The following is a 6,652-nucleotide window of genomic DNA, read 5'->3' as shown; positions in this document are numbered from 1 at the left end:
TTGTAATCATTTTAGACAACTGATTAAAACATAAAATTTTATCTTTTCAACAGAAAATGAAAAAATTAAGATCAACTTAAAAAAACAAATGATATACTATATTATTTTAATACAAAATAAAAGAGAAGATTGATATTACCAAAGATTGAGGCTACAGAAAGATCAATATTCAAGATGGGCAGATAAACAAAAGTGTGAAGGAACAATTAGAAAGCAATAGAGATGGAAAACATAACACCACTTCCGATGTAATAGATATGATAAACATGAAGAGGAAAATTATAAATAAATGTATGCCAATAAAATTAGAAGCCAACATGACTTAATGGAGCAGAAAATTTAAATAAGCCTTTTATTCTTGAGTAGATCAGTATTGTTGTCCCATAACAATAATTTAAGAAAAACTATCTTTAAAAATAACTGAGAAATATATCAACCATAGCAAGCTTGTATAGAAAAATATTTAAAGAACAGATAAGCCACCACTTAAACAAAATCCTTGGATTACAAATAATAAAGATTTCCTCCTTTGATTTTACATTACAATGACCTCAAAACTGAACATTACAGTTCCATATATGGTAATGCAACATAATCTCACAAAGATTGGAAAACTGTAAATAGTAAAATGCTTGAAAAAAAGTTTTAAAAATTGATCAAATTTTTACAGATGGAATTGTAAGAATATCTCTGTATTTGAAAACTTGCCATAATGACAAAGAAAAACAATACAGAAAATTCTCAGTAGGATTAAAACATTTAATTAATTTTTCCATGCTTGCATGATTAAAAACAGAACTTGCAAGAAAAAGAACTTTGATAACTTTTAAAACATCATAGATAACCATGACTAAAATGACCATATACAAAATTATTAAATAGTAACAAACCCTGAGAAGCAGCCCTTTTACCTTAGAAACAACATAAAAAGGCTCATGCTATATCTTCTCTTTTTTACTATTTTTATTTGTGAGATCACAATTTGATTACAATATTTCTCATTTTCTTTTTTTTTCAACACTCTCCTTTCCTTCCTCAAAACCCTCTCATATCTCCCTCCTCAGCCATCTTTAAATTCAAGGCTCCCCTTTGTTTTATTAATTTTTATTGCATTTATAACACATTCGTGTGTGTGTGTGTGTGTACTGAACAAGTTATATATAGGAATATATAGAGAGGAATATGTCATGTGTAGGAACATATATATTCCTAAATATAATTTGTTTATTCTGTGTACTACTTCCTGTATGAATGTTTTCAAGCCTAAGCATTTGACACTGGGAAATCAATTGATATGCTCTTCTAAGGAATATTTTAACATTGAAGTTCATTAGTGAATAAAATGATATTAACCAAAAAACCCGCCAAAACCAGAAACAAACAACATGAAACCTTATAAATACAATTTTCAGTATGCTGAAAAGATGAAAACAGTGTCATTATATACAGCTCACGTACTTTTAGACCATTTTCTTTCCTTCTTTCTTCCTTCCTTCCTTCCTTCCTTCCTTCCTTCCTTCCTTCCTTCCTTTCTTTTCTTTTCTTCCTTCCTTCCTTCCTTCCTTCCTTCCTTTATTTATTTACTTATTTATTTATGTATTTATTTTTGTTTATTTTATTTATTTCATTTCAAACGTTATCACCATTCCTAGTTTCTACTCTGAAAATCCCCTATCCCAAACCCCTCCCCCTGCTTCCATGAGGGTGCTTCCCCATCTATGCACCCACTCCCCGCTCATTCGTCTAGCATTCCCTTATGGCGTGGATTTGAGCCCTCACAGGACCAAGGGAGTCTCCTCCCATTGATGCCCGACAATGCCATCCTCTGCTACATATCCAGCTGGAGCCATGGGTCCCTCCATGTGCATTCTTTGGTTGGTAGTTTAGTTCCTAGGAGCTCTGGGGTTTCTAGTTGGTTAATATTATTGTTCTTCCTATGGGGTTGCAGACCCCCTCAGCTCCTTCAGTCCTTCCTATAACTCCTCCATTGGGAGACTATTTTCTTTTAATAATCCCAGAGGCTCTAAAATTATTGGAGCTACTAAGGAAATAAAAATTACTCATGAGATATAGACCAATACAGAAAAAAGTGAACTACAGAAAAATGTAAACAAAATAAGACTTACATGGATTCAGATCATAAATGATATAGATACCCATTTCCTTAGTAATAATAAATAACTCAGTAAAACCCATCAGAAAAAAGAACTTGGCATGCATTCTTGTGTGACTTTCTGAATGCTCGTGGAGGCCAGAAGAGAGCCTGGAGTTACAGATAGTTGTGAGTCACTGTTGGCTATCAAACCTAGGTGTTCTGGAAAAGCAGATGATGCTATTAACCACTGAACCAATGCTCCAGTATTTGCTTGAAAATACTTTACATGACTAAATGTTCAAAATTTAGTCAAGGTAAACCTCAAAAAAACCCAACAATTAGATAGAATCTACTCATTTATTGGTGAGGAGTAAAAATATAGTTATGCATTGCTGAATTGATGAGGATCCTTTCTAAGAAACGCATAGAAATATGCTGTGTTAATCACGGTTTCTATTCCTATACAAAACATCCTGAACAAGAAGCAAGTTGGGAAGTAAAGGGTTTATTCAGCTTCCACATTTACATTGCTGTTCATCACCAAAGGAAGTCAGGACTGGAACTCACTCATGGCAGGAAGCAGAAGCTGATGCAGAACCCATGAAGAGATGTTATTTACTGACTTGATTCCCCTAATTTTGCTCAGCTTGCTTTCTTATAGTACCCAAGACTACCAGTCCAGGTATGGAACCACCCACAATGGGCCCTCCCACTCTGATCACTAATTGAGAAAATGTCTTACAGCTGAATCTCATGGAACCATTTTCTGAAGGGAGGCTCCTTTCTCTGTGATAACTTCAGTTTGTATCAAGTTGATGCATAAAACCAGCCAGTACAATTGACCCCTTGTAAACTTGACACACATACACAGCACTATTAAGCCTCAACCCTTACTTTCTTATTCATCCCCAAGATCTAAATAACTTAAAAAGTCCCACAATCTTTAAAAATTCTTACATATTAAATTTTTAATCCCTATTAAATTTTCAATACCTTTAAAATATCTAGTCTCTTAAAATTCAAATCTGTTTTCATTTCAAAGTCTCTTAACAGTGGGCTTCACTAAAATACTTTTTTCTTCAAAAGGAAAAAATATAGGGTACAATTACACACAAAAACAGAATCAAATTCTAACTGTCCAACATCTGGGATTCACTCATGATCTTCTGGGCTCCTCCAAGGGCATGGGTCACTTCTCTAGCTTTTCCCTTTGTAGCACACATGTGTCTTCTAGGCTCCAGCTGCCTGTACTGCAGTGCTCTGCTGTTCTTAGTGGTCATCTCACGGTACCAGCATCTCCAAAACACTGCTGTCTTCCACTGCAACAAGGTTTCACCAATACCCTCTCATAGGCTCTCTTCACCATGCCAAGTCTCAACTTCTTTGCACGAACCTTTCAGTCCTGGACCATCTATTGAAACTGAGGCTGCACCTTCACCTATGGCCTTCCATAGCCTCATACAGTGCTGAGCCTCAGCTGCTCTTCAAAACCACCTGAGTATATCTTATATATTATCAAGACCAGTTGCAGCATGAGGTACAACCTTGGCTATCTCTGGAACACAGCCTCTTTATGCTCTCAGAAAACACTTTCCAGAAGATTTCACCTCAATGATGCTGGTCTCTTCTTAATCACTACTAATTTCTTAGTTCCAACTAAGCAGCATCAATCGTTCTAGTAATGCAAAGGTTTCTCTTTAGTAGTTCTGGGTTCTTATTAATCCCAGCTGATTCTTCAGCCTTAGCTAACCAAAACCACAGAATCTTCAAAATCAAAATAGCAACAGCCTTGATAAGAGTCTTTAATCTTTCCTCTGAAATTTCACAGGCCAAGCATCCATCTTCTGCACTGTTCTCAACATTATTTTCCAAACTCCTATAGAACATCCCACAGAGCTCGTAACATCTCAGTGGCTCTTCTAGCTCAAAGTTCCAAAGACCTTACACAGTCCTCCCCAAAACATGGTCAGTTTGTCACAGGAATACCACACTATTCTGGTACAAATTTGTCTTAGTCAGGGTTTCTATTCCTGCACAAACATCACCAAAGGAAGTCAGAACTGGAACTCAAGCAGGTCAGGAATCAGGAGCAGATTCGGAGGCCATGGAGGGATATTTCTTACTGACTTGCTTGAGTTCCAGTCCTGACTTCCTTTGATGAAGAAGAGCAATGTGAAATGTAAGCTGAATAAACCCTTTCTTTCCCATCTTGCTTCTAGGTCATGATGTTTTGTGCAGGAATAGAAACCCTGACTAAGAAATGTGCTTATATTATTACATAATCATTGTAGAATGTAGTTATACAAAACATGATGTTATAGCCTGATACATACCTAGGGTATCTTTTTGTCAGATACCTGATTTGAGCATAGAACTCAGTCAATCTTTATATTTGGTCATCTTTTTATCTCTCTTATACATAACATTATTATAAATATTGAGGTTTTTATGTTAATTTGCACCATAATTATAGATGACTGTCTCTTTAGTTGCTGCCATAGTAGGTCAAACAGTTAACCACAAATCTATCCAATTCTTATTCACTAATACTTCCAAATGTTAGTGTATTTGGAAATAGTCTTTGTAAATATGTAATTAGAGGATTTCAAGATGAAATTATCTCAGATTTAAGGCAGGACCCATATATGATAATGAACAGTAAGTTAAAAATAGAGTAGAATTCAAAGATAACCAAATATGAGGTTTCTAGGAAGATAGAGATAGAGATTACAGGAATATATGTACATATCAAAGGCTGTAAAAGCCACCAAAAGCTAGGAGAGAGTTAAAGAATGGTCCATGTCCTGAAGCCTGAAAAAGGATCCAATCTAATCAATGCCTTGATTCCAACCCTGTGGCCTCTAGAAGTATGAGCATAGGTTTCTATTCTCAGATTGTAGTAATTTTTATGGTGCTCTTAAGGAACTATTACAGTACTCATCTGTATTCTGTGTATGTGTGTGTATGTTCTGTTAAATAGCCAACCTGAGTCTGTCATTCTCTTTTTGTCAAGACAGTAAGACTATAAGCTTGTGACATAAAAGGTGGAAGAAGGACCATCAGCAGAGAGGAAAGGAAACAAAAGGAGGGCAGGAAGGACACAAAGAAATTTCAACAAAATACAATAACACATAACTGTGGAAACTCCAGAATGAAAGTCATTATTTTTTGTATTAATGTAAAAATGTAATCAAACATAAATTTGAAAATATATAAGGGACAGTCAGTCAGCTCTGTAATCCTAATGCTCACTGTTGATTTCATAGTGTACAAATGATATATTTGAATCTCAAGCTTTCTGTCTTGTTCATTGCTTTCTTAGCTTAGTCTGTTGGACCAAGTAACAATTGTTGATGTGCTATAGCCTTGTAACATGGCAATGGATGAAATCTTTTTAATGTTTTTATATCTTTCACTCTTCCATTTCTACTGTCAATAGAGGAAAGTGTTCAGTATAGAATAATAATAATAAGTTATATATATATAGATATGCCTTCTGCATATCTATATAGTTTATAGATATGCAGAAGGCATGCAGGAGTGCTGCCTATTATTGGCTTTTTCTCTCCATGACTTGTTCATCCTTTCTTACAGAACCCAGGATCACCTGTTCAGGATCATTCTCATCTACAACTTGGGCTTGACCTCCCCTGTCGATCCGTAATTAAGAGATTGCCCTATGGTCTTGCTTGCCTACAGCCTGATTTTATGGGGATTAATTCTCTATTGGAATTCCTACCTCTCAGATTGCTCTAGTTTATGTCAAGTTGGCATAAAATTAGCATAAACCCTAAATATGAATTAACTAGTCTTACATATAAGTAAACACAAATTCTTAGATTTTCCTGAATCCTAAGGAAAGTTAAATGCTTGAATCTCATTATAGTCTTCTCAATTCATCTGTACTTCACCTATGAAAATGTAAGTCATGAGTTTACTGCAGCTGATATTTGCCAATCTATTTTGCTACATTAATTATTACTGTATGTCCAGTAAGTGATTCTATTTCTAGAAGTAGACACTAGTTTCTAAGCCATTTCTACTAGCATTTATTTTAGTTTAGATTTCCTCACTATCTGGAATAGTTAGTTTTGCCTCCTATTCTCTGTTCAGTTTTATTTTCCCCAGTATCTGATATATCCATTTTTGCTGCCATATTGGGATACGTTATGAATAGGGATTCATTTTTTTCTCCTACAAAGATTACTAACACCTTACCATTTTTTTCTATTGAGGAGTATATATGTTATTGATTGTTAAATGACTTTATTATAAATTAATCTCTTATGTATATTTGAGCATATTCTTTAACTCAATATTCTACTTAATAGGTTTTTCCATCTAATTCATTTATCACTAAGAAACATTAGTCTTCACACATGGGATAATATATAAATTATGTATGAAATTTACTGTCTTGGATGCATTGAGAAAGACACTGGCAAAAATATATAAAAACATGAAGTTCTACATTCCTACATCCCTACCAGAAGCTGATAGAACAAAAGTATTTGGAACACTGAAACAATCCTCTAGGTCTGGATTATCTTGTGTATT

Source organism: Grammomys surdaster, unplaced genomic scaffold, assembly GCF_004785775.1.
Source record: "Grammomys surdaster isolate TR1022 unplaced genomic scaffold, NIH_TR_1.0 61, whole genome shotgun sequence".
NCBI classification, from domain to species: Eukaryota; Metazoa; Chordata; class Mammalia; order Rodentia; family Muridae; genus Grammomys; species Grammomys surdaster.
Note: the sequence above shows the minus strand (reverse complement) of the source record.